Here is a 16,715-nt window from a genome sequence, read left to right as displayed (position 1 = left end):
GACATTGTCAAGTTTTGGGGAGCTAGAGGTGTGCTTTAGTCTTCGAAGAGTTGTCTGTTCTGCTTTTGTTTTGCATAAAGTTAATATAAATTATCACTTTGTAGGCAGCATTAAGAAGCCTGTTGACTTCAGAGAGGTCACTTAAGGGGGATAAGTTGGGTGGGTGCTGGAGTCATTCAGATACCTCATCGAGTTTCTGATATCTGTCCCAGTCATGCGCCTCATGAAAGGAAGTGCATATATTGCTTGGTTGAGCGAAGGGTTGTGCTATAAAATGTTCAGAATCTTTTTTGAAGAGATTCAAAGCTTAAAGTAAAAGTTAAAAAACAAAACAAAACAAAACAAAAACAGGCACATAAAAATCCCAGCTCCAGGAAGCTGAACTAAATTTTAAGTACCACATACAGAAAGGAAAAGAGAATTAAGATGGACGTAAATGTTTATGCTAAAAATATTAGAGATGTGATCACAGTTCAGCTCATGGAGTCTCAATTTATCATGTCACATGCTATGCACAAGGATTTCAGAGTATCTGGGTGGGGGAGGAGGTCGCTGGGCTATCATCCTTCCCGTGGAAGAAACAAGAAGAGTGTCTGTCTTGCAAGGCCAACAGGACCATCTTTCAGAGTTCCAGTTAACTTCCTTTACTTCTTAAATCATCCAGTACTTTTCTGTAAGCCTCCTAAATCTTCTTCACTGTTACTTCAGTAAAATCCAGTACCACATCCATCATCTTAAGGTGCCTTCCCCAATAGCAACTCATTAACAGATTTTCCAAATTCTGACTTCACTGGCACACAGGACTTAATGAACTGTTGAGATTCAAAGCAGAATTCAGGTGATGGGAAAATTGAGGTCTAAAACAGCAAAGACATAAGATTACATCTTTCTAAGGGCTTCACAGCCTTTATTTCTGTGAATATTCTCATCTGCACTAGTATAAACTGGGAGCAGCTCCACTAAATATAGCAAGTGCACATCAGTGTAGTCCCACTGCGACAGCATGATCAGTCCTGAAAGTGCTCTCATCAATTGTCATTTAGATGCTACCTTTTTTGAAAGCCTCTAGCAATAACTGAGAAGAAAACAACTTAAATAAAGGCACTTCACAGTTCTACTCACTGCAGGATGACACTTTATAGAAAGAGAATGCCTATATGTTTTCATTTATTAAGTTGATATTGTTTTCCAAATGCATACAGCAAAGTCAAAATACTTAAAACAGTGAAGCATTTCCAAGACGAATTTTGCTGCTTTGGGGATATTATATGAAAAGTGGCTGAGTAGGTGAAAAAATGGCATTTGAGAGGTTACAGGTGCACTGGAGATAAAGAAGCAAAGGCTTGCTTAAAATGACATGCTTAAATGCAGGCTGTTTTAACAGTCAAGATTTTCAAGCCATGGGAAGTGGACTTGTAATAGCAATTAACACTTCCCTTTCCAACATACTCAAATCTGTCACAAATAGCAAAGTTCATTCAGAACCAAACAAAAAATCTTGGAGAAATCCACCGGTATTTTGGTACTAGTGTAAGCCTTAAACTCAGGTCTGATCATTTGGAATGGTTTGTACTTCTTTAAATAACTTTAGATTTGGAAACTTATCTTTTCATCAGGCTTTATGGACAAGTTAAGTCCCTCATACACCACATGCAACTTAGTAGTTTTTTATTTTTTTTCCAGCTGGAAAGCTGGATAGGCCTGAGTTTCGAACAAGTGTAGTTTTAAGTTCTTAGTTTTTTTCTTGAAACAGAAAACTAGGTTTTGAGTCCATTCAGTACACAGCAAAAGCGTAATCATCAAACATACCTAATCCACAGCCTAAATCTGCCAAGTTTGCATAACAAAAAAAAAGGGGGGAGGGAAGGGGGGGGGGGGGGAGAGAATAGCTTCGTAGCTAAATGACAGCAGTAGGTGAAGATGAAGGAAGAAAAGTGAATGCTGTGTGTTTGTATTGTGTGGAATAATTTATGGGGCTTGAATGCCTTTGAACGCTCTTACCATTGATATATGAATACTTTTGATCGAGGAAAACACCCTTGGTGAAGAATAAAGAAATGACTAGATTTCAGTACTCCAAAACTGCATATGAAAAACCCATGCTGCATAACAATAAAAATCACAGATTCTTATAAATGAGTACAATTAGTCATAGTTATATAAATGTAAGTATACATTCAATTTGCATGTACATATTAAAGGGAAATATGTTAAAAGAGAAAACTCTTTTTCGGAATAAGGCATAACATACTGAGCAAAATTACAGCACAAATAGGGAATTTCTTTCACAGGAGAAAGCCTGAATGCCATTGCAATAGAGGACCCTGGGGCTGCCAGCATGGACTCTATTGGAGTGAGGGCTCACCACAGAGCACATATTTCTCCTTGGCCACCAGTGAGGGTGATAACACCAGCGTCCCATTCTCTAGCAGCAGCTCCGCTTACGTAGAAGTGCAGATGGCTAATTCCATATATGCTAACTATTGGAGTCAGACAGAGCAATTTACTTTTTTTTTTTCTCTCCGCTTCATTTGGCCCAATGAAACAATTCCAACAGCCTGCTGCACAGTTCAGGTGGCCAGGCCAGCTCGCTCATATGTTATTAACACTGAACAGAGGCTGTTTAGGTGAATGAGAAGAGGTATCTATAATGCAAGGGACTTCTTGGTCCCCTACTTCTTTTATTAGTTATCTGTCAGGTATCCTGGAGTCTGCTGAATTTGGGCCTAAGCCTCATATTACTATTCTAGAACATGGGTTGGTCAAGCTCCTCACAGCTACTTCCACCACTCACTTTATTCTTATATGAATTGTTAAATATAAAATGTAAATGTTGCAGTTACTAGATATGTGATACATCCTCAGATGGTATTTATTGGACATTTTTTAGCATCTCACCTGGCTTTTGACTGACCAAACACTCTTGAGAACTACTTCTAGCATTTCATTTGTACTATTCTAAAAAAATACCCTTGTTACAACATGTTCACTTCCTTCCTTGCAACTTTGAAACTGCTCCATAATTGTCCTAGCACAGATTATATCACTGTCAATAACTGATCCTTAGGTTGGAGATCTATTATAACTCAAAAGCTGGAAAATGACAACATTAGCTATGCAACATAGTACTAACTACTGCTTTTGTTCACTGCGGCTCCAAGACAACTTTGCTCTTTGGTGTACAAGTTGGTGTAACTGCTAGGGAAGCTGGTTGGGTTTGTAATTCTGCAAAGGCCCCTCTACACATGCAGTGTGAGTATATCTGGAGTAAACCCAGCGAGCACGCTGCAGGCAGGGCTACCACAGGAATAGCAGCTGGCTCTGGAGGCATGACGGGAGCTGGTGGAGGAACAGTAGGTACCTCCTGTGCTCCTTCCCTACACGGGAAGAAAGGCTTCAGGTTTGAGCCCACTGTGAAATGGCAGCAAGGAGCAAGAGCTTTTCGGAGGGCTGTTTTTTCAAATTGGGATATATATAGCATGAATAAGCAAGACACTATTCAAATACTGTTTTTCTAGGTCTGTCCAGGCACGGCATCGCCTGCAGACATCCTTTCATCTCAGGCCATGAGCTGATAACCCTTTCCAGTCAGTAAAAGGAAAGAGCTTTCATGCTTTCTATAAGGAGGCAGGAGAAGGATCAGCTCTGCCTCTCCTTATTGCCCAGGGTGCGAGACGCAGCAGGGTCAGATGTGCTGCGCATTCTCAGATCTTTGTGACAAGCAGCATAGCACACCTCCACGAAGAACTCCCTCCATCTAGCAAAGCTACCTCGGCACATATGTGTTGCCACAGCTGCTGACTTCCAAACTGATATTATGGAGAACAGAAGTTAAATTCTATTAAGGGTATGGACAAAATAATGGTTATAGGCAAGTTTTAGTTTTTACCTAGGCCAGGCCTCCAGTCTTAGTGTCTGCCTTTCTTTTCCATGAGAATCTTGCATTTAGCAGCTCTAGTTACTTTTACAGGTAAATCTACTCCAAAGAGCATATCATTAACATGTCTGAACCCACCAGATGCCAGAAGTCTTGCTCCAAATTGCTGGTAGGTGGCACAAGGCATACGAGGCACCTAGCAGAAGTCTTCGTCTGAGTTCCCAAAGCAGCACAGCTTCACCAAATTTGTTCGAAAAAAGCAATATGATGATATGGCTCTCCCGTTCCAGAAGAGCTCATGTGATGCTAACTGGGGGAGCTCTGCTGCGTGCTGCACTGCACAATGTTAAGTGGTAATGCCCTTCATCTCCTAGTGTCATTAATACTGATTAGGTCTTGAGTCTCTGCACTTAAAAAAGATGCAGGACACGACGCAAGTACTGTGCCAGCAACAGCTCGCAAGAAAAGCCCAGATCAGAACAAGGGGGAGAAACTGTAGATTGCTAATTTTCTAGGCGTTTGGGGATTGTTTATGGAGGGTTTCCCAGCTCTAGTTTTTTCAGTGATAGCATTTACCAATGTGCATTTTGCAGAGAAAACCATCCACAGAGACTGAGGAGAAGACTGTGAGTAAAGTGCACACCACACGTGGTGTGATATAAAATACTAGTTTTACCTAACTGATCCTGTTTCTTTGCATCCATGAGCCATGTTCATAGTGACGTCCTTTGGTTTTTTCACTGTGCGGAACCTAAGGATTGTCTTTGTCCTACAGGAACCGCCTCAGTGGGCAATTAACATGGCTTTTTGCTCTTTTTGAAGGGCTGAGAATCTGGCCCATTTCACTCCAAGCATCAGTGAGGTGTTGAAAAACAAACCTCTGAAAATTAGATCGCTTTGTCAAAAAATCAGCTTTCACTTAAAATATTCCAAAACCAAGGGATGTCAAAGTAAATTTTGCACGCCTCAAAGCAGAACAAAGTAACAGGCCCCAAAGAGAAAAGGGAGACTCCTGGCTTGAGATTTAAATTTTCCTTAAATTTAAATAACAAAAATATTTTTCAAAGTATGAATCTCCTGGGCACGGTCATGTTATGTCGCCAAATAATTCATTAAAGAATGTTAGCTCTACTGCTGCTGTTTGAAGTGTCAGAGGTTTCTTTGCCTGAAACGGCCTGTTATTCCCAAGGATGGAGGGGAAAAGAGGGTTCTCTTTGTATTTTGCTTTCAGAGCACAATGGATTAAAAATAAAAAAAACTCTTAATAGTGAGATAACAGTGAGGGAACTCATTCTAAAGGATTCTAGAGCGCTGTAATAGTACATTGCCATCCATAGTAGGGCAAGGCTCTGCTCCCTCCCTGTGTACAAATTGCTTGATTGCACTCACTGCCACAGATTGTTTCCTAATATTCAGCATGACATTTCCTGTTTCTAGCCTTGGGCTTAAATGGGTTTGATCCAGTCTGCCCTGAAATTAATGGAAAGACTGCTATTTACTTCAGTGTCCCCTTTCTCCTCTTGCTGCAGCCTGTTGGCTGCTCCAATTATTTCTCTCGCTTTCATTTTGGCTGGCCTTCAAATCCTTCCAAAACATCATGCCTCTTGTTCTGTACACAAGCACAGACCGAAAGAGGGAGAGACAAGATAATAAGCTGTCCGACTCCAATCCCTTCGCCGTGTGTGCTGGTCAAGGGGCACGGAGCGGTTCACGTGGCAGCGGTGCAGGGAACGAACCAGTCCCCCCTTTCCAGGCAGCCCTCGGCAGGCACCCCAGCCTTCCCCAGCTACTCCCACTCTACTGCAGTTGCCAGTACCAGCGTAGCCAAGAGCTATACTGCAGCTCTCTGCATTTATCAAACACTACACGTTGAGTTTTTGAGGTCCCTAGATGTGATCCCACACCCAGTCCTGGTATAATGCCCGCTACTTGGGTGATTTTCCCTGTAACATTTCATTTTGTCCCAAAAAATGAGAGACAGTGTGAATACTGCTCTTTGTTTACATTACAGTACTTAACCTACTATCTATAGAGATAATCTCTCTTTGGGTGACCTGCTTGCTTGGCTGCAAACCCCCCGGGTTTGTGAGGTATTGTAAAAAGGCAGGTGTACGCTCTCCAGGTGCTCGATACTGAAATACATATCAGGTTTTTCTCCCACTGACAATCAACGGCCTTGCACTTCTGGTGCTGTGGTATTTAGTCATTACGGGCTGATACTTTTTTGTCTGGCTTTATCAATTTAACATAAGTTCTCAGAGGACTGTAGCCTGCCCGCAGTGGCAGGCTTTGGCCCATAGGTGTTTCCCTTTTGTCCTATTTCTTGCTCTTACTACCACTGCTGTTTGCCAGAGCTAAGTACCAAAAGTATATATTCATCTTGACAGCAAGCATTTTTACCAGACTGCTGTTAACACTTTCTGCAGGGAACGTTTCTCCATTCAGGAGTGGTTTGACACATGTTTTCTTTTTAGCAGCTTTCTTTAACAGGGCTGCAGCAATTTTAAACAGCGATTCAGCTTTGTCATTGTAACATGATGGTGACGTAGAACTCCTCTTCCAAGGCAAATCGTCTGAACAGAGTGGCCCAAGTCAGGGCCATTATCTGAAAGCACGAGGCTGAGGGTACCAGGCCTGCTGAAATGATTCCTGCTGCAGTCAGTGCAGCGTCTGACAGTCATCTGCTTCGCAGACAGACCACAATGTGTGCGCAGACAGGGAGGGATGAGCAGCCAAGGCAGTTTCAGGGCCTCGGTTAGGTCAGCTCTGTTAAGCAGTAGTGGAAATCATCTGCGGTGTGGATGGGAGAGGATGAGCCAGCTTTAACCTTTGTCTGAGCCACCTGGAACTATCTATGTCTACACCATTGAATAAAGGAGGGTCAGGGACTGATCCCTGGTCCCAATTTCCAAGTGGAACAGACTAGATCATGTCCACCCATCTGCGGAGTAGTCACCTACACAGAAGACTGTCCTGAAGAAAGCTAAGTTTGAGTCATCTAAGAGAAGCCAGGAGTGACAATTAAACAGTGTGGACAACATGCTACCAATGCTCAAGTTCATTTCCACTCTGTCCCTTATTTAGAGCACAAACCAAATGCTATGTACATTTCGTCAGCTTTGGGTTGGTTTTGCACATTCCCATATGAACCCCAACCAAGGGTTTGATATCTCTGGTCATGTCTGCCGAACAGTGACATCTCCAGGTTTTTGGAGACACACTTCAGTTTCAGAAGGCACTCTGAGGAAGCTTCTGTGATCCAAGCACTGCGAGCCAACTGCCTTTAACTATGATGCTATCTTGTATGCTCAGACTGCCTCAGTAATTCAAGTCCTCTATGTATGTGGGTGGGAGTTCTCCTTTGGCATGTGCCCAGCTCTTCAAAATGATAGATATGAGCACTTGTTTCCCATAGTTTGTTCTCAGATTCCTTTCAGACGCTTCCTTGACAATGGTAAATAATTGGCTTGATTGCTTTCTGTGCCTTTCTGTTATCTGATTTTCTAGCAATTTGAGGATCTCATATTTTGGTTCATTTGCTGTACTTTCATGACCAGGAAATGAAATCAGCTATGTATATCTAATTCCCTCTTTTTGTTGTGTACCTCAAAATTTAGCATTGCAGTTTCAGCATCAGGGAGAGTCACTAGCAATAACTCCTTTAAAATGCTCTCTGGTGATTTAGTGTCATTTTCGACTTCAGTTGCTTTACATCCTCAAACTTCATGATGAAACTACTCACAGCAAACATGATTGCTAGACATTTCTTCTTAGTTTGGGTGTCTCTTGGTTCTGTGGCGATAATGAACTCAGTCCAAAAGCTACCAGCTGTCTCTGCTGTAGGAATTGGTACTCCAAACTACAACTCACTAGCATCACATTGTGTGGTTGCCTTTTCAGTCATACTGCCATATTTTGGGACAGAATAAACAATCACCTGTTCCCTGGTAGTATGTAATGGTTATATGTGGCAACCATGTCTATGCTGTCTTTTTTCTTTTTTTCAGAAGTCAGCAGCTGTCTGATGGTGGGAAAACAGGAGAAATAATGTCAGGTAGTTTAAAAACCTAGTATTAAAGCCCTTTAGAAATTATCTTTAGATGCAGCTGTGTTGCTTCTACCTCTTTGGCATATAATCCTTGGGAGGTCAGCAAATGCCTGTGAATGACATGGCAGAAAAGCGCATTTTACTGTGTTTTCAGCCAAATTTTAATCCACTTCCTGAACTCTCTCAAAAGAGGTTGTGGCCATGATCAGCTCCAGCTGCTGCCGTGAGGTTTCCTTGTTGGTGCAGCAGAAGGTTGTGAGATACATGCTGCTCCCAGGAGATCCAACTAATCCCACTCCTACTGTTGACAGGCATTACTCGCTTCTGCAGATGGGATCCGAAATGCCATTCCCAACTTTCTGTATCTAGATGAGGCCCATAATCTTGCAGAGGAGCCATTTGACTTACCTGAGTGCTCTTGCCATTACCACTGTTTGCCATGAAGCTCTGGGAATCGTTCTGCCTCTCCAAAGTAGATGATCCTCATCCAGGAAGGTATTTAGTCATGAGCTCCAATTGTCTGCAAATGTGCAGCTTGTCTGGCTACTGTGCTTTCCTAGCTTTTCCTCATCCAGTCATAGCACGGGGAAAGTGGAAGCACTCTCACAGAAGTGCTCCAGGGACACCCGAAAGGTGCTTTTGGGCAAAGGTAGGTTGATTACCAGCCAACTCTTCGAAGCTCTCAAACAAAGGAAGCACTGAAGTGAAGCAAAGCATAGGCATCTGAAAAGAAAGAGCATCCTGTTGGGTAGGAAAAGCGCACAAGAGAAGGGTGCAGCAAAACACTCATGCACAGAGAGTCATCATGATCTGTGTAACAAAAGATGCTTATCCTGCCCGAGTTGGTACAGTCATTCACATGACACCTGCGACAGCCCTGTTGACCTCACCCTCAAGGGACTCAGAATAATGATGGCGGCTTGAATTTTATACCATCCTACTACCATTATAGTACTCTAGCTGGATCTGGTTGACTGAGTTCATCTCTCAAACAACGCTGAGGAAGTCTTTATCGCTTCACATATTTACTACCTCCCTACTGCTTGTTTTGCATCTGATTTCCTGAGGGTTTTTTTGTTTGTATCACGGGGTTTGATTTGGGGCAGGGTTTTTTCATGCCATCTTGTATTTGTATCATGAGGTTGTCTGAGGTTTACAGCAGCATTTCTTTTTCCACACCTTTGCGCTGCATTAATATTATGTGCCTGCAAAATCTCACTCTTGGTCTCACTTCCTGCCTCCTTGACAATGTTATTTTATACTTTTTCTTTTATCAGTACATTTGATCTCAATGACTTCTCTTTCCATGATTATTGTATTCAAAGTCTTTATGCAGGGCACTATTTATTACCCCTCAGATTACTCCTGTTTCCCTTTGAATTTTGTTTGTCTACTTTTTTACCTCTGTGCGTTCATTTTTTGCATTCATATGGGTATATTTTCATGTTTTCTCTCTTCTACTTAGTGGATTCATAATTCTAGGTCTGGTCCATCTTAAATCTTGCATTTACATGGGAAACTGTGCCTTATCCTTACGTACAGCTCCAGCTTTTGAAGGCTTGTTGAGCAATCTTCATTAAGTCTTTAAAATTCTTATATTTAAGTCCTTTAAGACTTGATAATCACATGAATCTTGAACTGTTCAGCAAGATGATCATCTGTTCCAGTCTTTTGATTGCATCCACTGAACAGATACTCTTTCTGGGTAGAAACACTTAGCGAGTTTTTAGATCTTCACTTGGGTACTCACCAGCTTAGTGCTGATGCATCTGTTCAGCACGCGGCTGCGTGTCTATCTCAGAGAGCAGTGTGGCTGCATTTATTTTGTTTCTCCTTCTGCCTGGCTTCATTACATCCTAGATCTGTTTTCCACTGCAAGCTAGGGAATGTCCAAATGGTGAGCACAGTCTATCTGCATACAGGCAGCTGTGGCACGGTGCCATGATTATTGTTTTTTCTTTAGTTGAAAGATCCAGAATTCATCCTTCGTGATGGATGCAATTACAATTCCCAAGCAAAAAAGCCTCCCAGTTAGAAATGAAGCCTATGAGGGCACACATCCACTTTGACATTGCCAACAAAATAGTCAATTCAAAATACTACAAGAGCTGAGAACGGGGCAAAACGAGGGCAGTGGCACTCAAACCTGCAGCTCCACAACAGCAGCCCGTGGTGCTACCAAGGTGACGGCAGCTAAGGTGATGGCTGCTTCGTGGGAGATTTGCACTGAATCACATCCTTTTGCAGGTGCCAGCAGACACAGTGTGGGCAAAGAACATGATGAGCACACTGTTGGCTTGGATGTGTTTTCCTTGGAGATAACAGCAGCGGGAGAGGCTCCGATTAATAAGCTGAAAGCAAATACAAATCTTATTAATCCTTACTTGGAATCCAGTCACAAGTCAGCATGTCGCTAGAAATAGGGTTAGTATCAGTGAAGCAGTATGTCAAGGCCCTAGGCACGTGACAAGGACAAATGGATGGGGCACTAGAGCGAAGACAGCCTCTAGGAGCATGAGTAGGAAGGGGCAGATTTGGGAAAGAAGGTGAGCAAGACGATCTGTGAGAAGTTGGGCCCCTGCCCCAAACCATGGGACCACCCACCAGCGCTCCGCTGTCAGCAGGCAGCTGGAAACTCGCTGGCAAGGTGTGCACTTTGTACCTGCCTAACCGTTGTCCCAGACAGATGATGACAGCCCACTGCTTCTGGGTGGTAACTCTGCAGCCTCCAGGAGGAGGAGTGCAGGCAGCCAAACGACTCTCCCAACCCTCTAATAAGCTCATTAGCATATGTCTTTGCTAACGATACATATGGTACCAGACTACTTCCATATGACAGATGTCTGGGTTATTTTACCATTAAAAAAAACCCTGGGAAATCACATCAAAAAATAGATTAAAAGAACATGAGAAGTGGAAGGTCAAGCGTTCAACAGTTGGGTAGTGCCAGAACTGGGATGGTTTACATAACCTTGCTGTAGCCTCCCTGAGTGGATGCAGTAGTTAGTCACAGGATCGTGGGTATTTTTTTCCAGAGAATCCTGACTCATTTGGTGATGTAATGGCCAAAAGGATTAAAGAGAAAAATAGAAATATTGCTCTCCTCACATTCAGGAGGTTGCACTGTGCAGAAATCCAGCCCCGTAATGGAACCAGAAATATTAATTTTCTTCATGAGCTTCTGCAGTACAGCCTGCCCAGAATATCTTTAATTCTTTACAAATACTAATTCATTGTCACACTGCACAAGTAAGAAGACGTTGTTATCCCCATTTTATATGTCGGGGACAGAAGCACTAAAATCAAAGTTTTCCCTCGGGTAATCTGAGGTATCCTTATGGGGTAAGTTTTTTCTTAGCACCCGCTTACATTTTAGACCTGAAGACTGCTATGTTAGTTCTGTTACACAGTGTGGCTTGGAGACAAACAGTGGCAGACAAGAAACAGTTTACTTCTATTTTTTGGCATTTGGGGATAATTCTTTGGAAAGTGTATGCTTCTGGGAATCACAAAGCCCTATGTGGGCCTATTTTTTGGAAGATGGAGTGTATGTCTGCAATTTATCAATGCATCTGCTATGGGGGTGTCTATATAAGCAAATGAAGAAAGTGATATTTAAGAATAAACTCAGGCATTTTGCTCCAGGTTTATTCCACCATAGGAAGTCAGCCTTCCCAGCATTCCTCTGATACTCAGCAGAGGGCTAATGCTGACAGCAGAAGGAGGACAATGATGCATCTTTAAGTGTATTAACTGTTCTTCATTTCTACAAAATTATGTAATGTAATATACACACTGCCTCCTGTATCTTCGTCAGATACTGTCCCCAAAAAAGAATTAATATATTCCTTGGCTGGATTAGAGATGCACTGCTGTTCTTCTCCCGCAGGCTCCTCAATGTCATTTAAAAAATATTTTTACTAAAAGTCAATACATTTTACCAACTTTCACACAGAGTTTAAAATGTTTATTCGAGTAAGTAAAACATCCTGAGTTTAGTAGGATGCGACTTTTAATAAGTCTGGAAGCTATGAAAAGATGGTTTTAATATTTTTATGTTATTTCTGGATTTCCTCAGGTAGCCCCATGTGCGGCTTTTTTCCCCATGTCCATGTGTAGCCACAGAGAATGCAAACACATCCAGAGCTTATAAACACAGACATTTAACTTTTAGAAAATGCACGATCTCATTTGAAGATGTTATTCTTACAGCTTAGCACCTGCTTTGCTGGTTTGGGAAAACCTCTGTGCAGTGTCTGAGGAAACACCTCTTCCAATTTGTGTTTTAGGAATATTCTAAGACAGTAAGAAAAACAGGCTGGTATGAACATAAACATTTGGGATTAGGCCCTCTACAGCAATAAGGAAGGCCTCTTCTGTTTATTCTTTAAAGACATAATTGTGATCAAGTTTCCTCTGTCTACCTGCTCCCACAAATGGTCTATCTACTACACAAAATGCAAAGTGCTCTTTTCCTAACCCTGCCAATACCCCTCCTTCAGCTTCCGCATATTAGCGTGATGAGCGCTGACGAGAGCAGGATGAAGAGCTCAGCTCAAACGCTTCCCTTCCGCTTCCAGGCTGCTGTTCCCACCTCGAAGACGGTCTCCCCAGGGAGGCAGACCTGCCACCTCAGCATCCCCTGGCAGTAATCACTCATGAGTCAGCAGGACCCATTTAGCACTCCCCAGACGAAGCACCTCCTGAAAACACAGTGGGATGTTTCAGGCAAATACTGTCAGCCTCTTAAAATACTGTAGGCAAGTTCAGATCCTTTTTTTCCCCCACTACTCTGTAATTATTGTTATAATATGCTATACATGACAGGCTATAGCTGGTAAAATACACACAGCCAAAACCAAAGCGAATGGAAGCGTCACCGAGTTAGCAATGTAGAAAGGGAGGAAGCGTAAGAGAGGAGATAAAATGGGGAAGCCGATTAGTGACCTATTAGTCTATGATTAATTTACCTGATTTAGTGAAGAATTTGAACATGACATTTGGTTATCCTTCTGAAAGGTAGTCTCAATCAAAAAGTTTGTGATAAAAAAAGACACTGTAAAACTTACCACTTTGGGGATCTTTTAAAATACAAGTTTCTTAGGTTCTCACTTTTACAGGTTATGGCTCCAGCTGCAGAAGAATCCAGCAAGTAATGTTGACGATGGGTTTTTCTGAGAGGCAGCCTAGTTTTACCGATAACGGTTTGAAAAAAACAAGAAAACTGATGTCCTGCCCTGCTCTACAAAAGAGCTGCCTTTACATCTCCTTGCTATTACAAACTTCAGCATGTTTTGCTTCTCAGAATATTACCTTTCAGTACAAACTGTGGCTGTTATTTATTCAGCATACATTCATGATACCTGTCACTGATTTCTTGCCCGCTGAGAAGTCTGACAGGCACTCGTGTCATTTTGTGACTGTTGCATTGCATTCCCAGATGCTAAATTATTAATACAAGTAAATCCTAATCAGGCTCCGTAATTTTCATATTGCTCAACTGCAAAAATGGCATAGCTTTTTGCAACTCTATGGGAAGATAGGAGCAGTGAATAGGAAGGAAAGGGGAAAATCTTGACACCACATCATTTAGCACATGTGACTGTTGGCAGAATTAAGGTTTTGGCAGTATTTTTCATGTTTTCCATGAAAACAGCTGATGGGGAAGCAATGCTTCAGTGGACATTTTTTCAAAATTTTAATGAATAAGTGTTTTAAGGTGAGGCTGGAGAAAGAAGGAGAACGTAGTTTGGCATGAGGAGGAAGGCCACATAGATGAAGGTGGAAGAAAACAGCATTACGGACTTAAGGCTAAGATGCTTAGAAAAGTCGAGGGAGTAGGAGGAGAATGTAAAGAGCTGCTCCTGTATCATGTAGGTAAATTTAATTATTTCTTCTGTTTAGCTGGGAGGATGCCTGTCAGATTTTCTGGGTGATTCCTGAAGACAGATAGCAATATGGTCAGACCCTGGTGGTGAGGGCCAAAGAACAAGACTTGTGCGAGGAGGAGCTGCTGTGGGCATGCACGGGCTTGACTCACGCAGAAGCAACGCTCCAGCAGGTCTAACCTCTCCCACGGGGGCCATAGGAACTCACAGCAGCCCTGCTGGTCTTTATGATCCTAAAGAAATTACAGCTCCCCTAAAGGGGAAACCTAAGGCTTCCTCCTATGCTTCCGATGCAACTACCAGCACTTGGTTTCTGACTCCACACCTCGCTCCTCTTCAGCTGTACTAGCTCAGAGCATCAGACTTTCTACGGCACGCTGCCAAGCCAGTTTATCTGCCCAGGCTTAGAGCAGCTCTGTGGCTGATGTGTGATATTGTTTTGGTCTGCTTTCATTGATTAGTTGGTTATTTTCTGGTTTGGCTCAAAAAAGAGTGGCGGGTTGTTTTTTGTTTGGGTTTTTTTTCTTTGTGCCATTCTGGTTTTAATTCACAGTAAGAGTATTCAAAGTTTTGGACAAGGATTCTTTATTCCCAGTTTCTTGATAATAAAATTAAGTTCATTTCTTTCCTATACCTTTTGCAGGAAGAACATCTGGTTCTTTAGTTAATTTCCAAGATGCCTAAGATCCCCAAGAATATAAACCTCTATTGACTTGTGGGGAGGTAAGATTATGCATAAGCCCACAAAAAAGGCAAACTTTTTGCACCATTTGCAGTCCTGATAGTCTCCAAGCTGGAAGTCCATAACTCTGCTCTCCTTCTGGACTGCGCTGGGCCAGCTGAGGCTGGTCTTTGGCCAGCAGCTCTGTTCTGCCTGAGCTGGTGCCTGCCACTGGCCCAGTGGCTGCAGCCTGAGCTCCTCAAAGTCCATGGGATCAGGATCCCACCTGGTGTTTCTGGAAAGGCAGAACCAGACCTCTCCAGTGAGCTGCTGTTATCGCCCAACAGGATGAAAAGCAAAAATTGGTTTTTCAATTGATCTATACATTTCTACTCTTGTGCTGTTTATACCTTCTATATGGTAAAATAATTTTTTTTTAAAAAAAAATCAATTTGCGTGGAAAAGCTAGGAGGGAAACTAAAATGAGCTACCTAGGAGTCTGAAAACTTTGTTTGTTTATACATCTATAATCAACTTTTAAATGAGAAGTGACACGAGTGACATTTTCTTTTGGAATTCCCATCCTCTCCAAATTCTTTATATGAATTAGTGGAACAAACTCTGTAGTGTCCTGAAATGTAATGGACAAGAGTCACCTACACACAACCTACACGGGCATCTAGACAGAGAAGTGAAACACTTTTTCGTTGTAAACACATGGCTGTAGACATCCTGATAGGAAACAAGGTTACATTTGAACCTGTAAAACTGTAATTTCACCAGGAAATCAAATCATCAAGACGAAATGATTCTCTGGTTAAATACCGGCAGCCAAAAATGAAATCCAGGGAGGAGAAGGGAGAGAGAAATGTAAACCTTATTTATTGAAAACTTCTATTATAGGTCTCTTTGCTATTTCAACATGTTTTATTAAGTTTCTCTTCCTCTGTATCTGTATTTTACATGTCTCTCTTGTTCTTGTTGGAGCCTAAACTGCAATTTCTTCAGTGCTAAAGCAAAAGAGCTTTCCAAGCCTAGGAGACGAGTGACAGCGAGATGTGCCAATCCATCAACATGGGAGCATCCGAGGTCACGGGCAGGGTTGTGTTGGAGAGGGGACCTGAAGCTGGAGCGTTCGGTGCTTTCCGTGGGCGTCGAAGGTGGACGCGAACACCTTGAGAAATGCTGGGAGGAGTTACGGCGTTGCTGAGGACCTGAAGGGAACAAAGTGTACAGAGACCTTTTCCAATCACCTGCCTGTGGAGCAAGGTGCACCGCGACTGGCGGACAGCAAAGCCTGCACGTCTTTGGGTACAGTGCAAGACCGAAGCCCCAGCAAAGGTGCCCAGCTGTGCTGCGGGGACGGCAGGTACACACCTGGAAGATGGCCATGGTGGGGCTGACACTCCTCCCGACAGGGCCGGCTGTGATTAAACATGAAAAATGGAATAAAACAACTGTAACTCTGGAAAAACCCCGCATATTTCATTACTGCCGTTGCCTTATAACCCACTATTGCAATTTCAAGAACTAGGCATAAAAAAATCACAGTAATAAAACAAGACGTTGGCTTTTACAAAGAGGCGTAATCTGCTTAAGGTTGTTCTCCCATTCATCGGGGATGCTGAGACGTTCAGCTCACGCCTCCCGCCCCCCCGAGGCGCCCCGGCGGAGTGCACGCAGCGGGGCCCGGATCGACGTGAACCGCTCCGGCGGCGGCGGCTGCCGGCCGCGACCCCCGCCACGGGCCGGCCACCCCTCCTCTTCCTCCTTCTCCCTCAACTTCGCTCCCGGCTCCTCTTCCCGGCCAGCCCGGGGCAGCCTCCGGCACAGCCCCTCCGGGCTCCCGCGGGCCGCCCGAACCGGCTGCCGCTACCTGGGGGCGGCGGTCAGTCGCTGCCCTCCCCACGGCCGCGGCCAGCGGGCGCTGAGGGGTCGCCTCCCCCGCCCCGCCTCCCCCGCCGCCCGCCAATCAGAGCGGCGACGGCTGCCGGCCGCGCCTCGCCATAGGCCGGCGGCGCTGCCAGTCTGGGACTGCCCCCGCGGCGGGGCGCGGCGGGCGGGGGGAGGCGGCTGCCGGCTCCGTGCGGGCGGCGAGCGGGGCCGGGCGGCGGCGGCGGCGCTGCGGTTGCGCCATCTGTCAGGAGCCCCGGTGGGAGGGGAGCGCCCGAGCCGCGCTCGCCCGGGCGGAGCGGAGCGGAGGCGAGGCAGCAGCAGCAGCAGCAGCAGCGCGGAGAGCCC

At 44.0% G+C, this 16,715-nt stretch overlaps 1 long non-coding RNA gene across 1 annotated transcript; it reads right to left on the bottom strand.

Annotated features, from left to right (window-relative positions):
• Nucleotides 1-15,344: 15,344 nt before the first annotated feature.
• Nucleotides 15,345-16,406, bottom strand: LOC143159006 (uncharacterized). Its single transcript, XR_012995091.1, has 3 exons — nucleotides 16,351-16,406; nucleotides 15,852-15,898; nucleotides 15,345-15,688 (listed from the first exon to the last, which is right to left on the bottom strand). It is a non-coding gene; the product is annotated as an uncharacterized LOC143159006 (long non-coding RNA).
• Nucleotides 16,407-16,715: the final 309 nt, after the last annotated feature.

Source organism: Aptenodytes patagonicus, chromosome 3 (assembly GCF_965638725.1).
Source record: "Aptenodytes patagonicus chromosome 3, bAptPat1.pri.cur, whole genome shotgun sequence".
Lineage (NCBI taxonomy): Eukaryota > Metazoa > Chordata > Aves > Sphenisciformes > Spheniscidae > Aptenodytes > Aptenodytes patagonicus.
The sequence above is the reverse complement of the archived record's forward strand: the minus strand, read 5'-3'. Positions and strand labels throughout refer to the sequence as shown.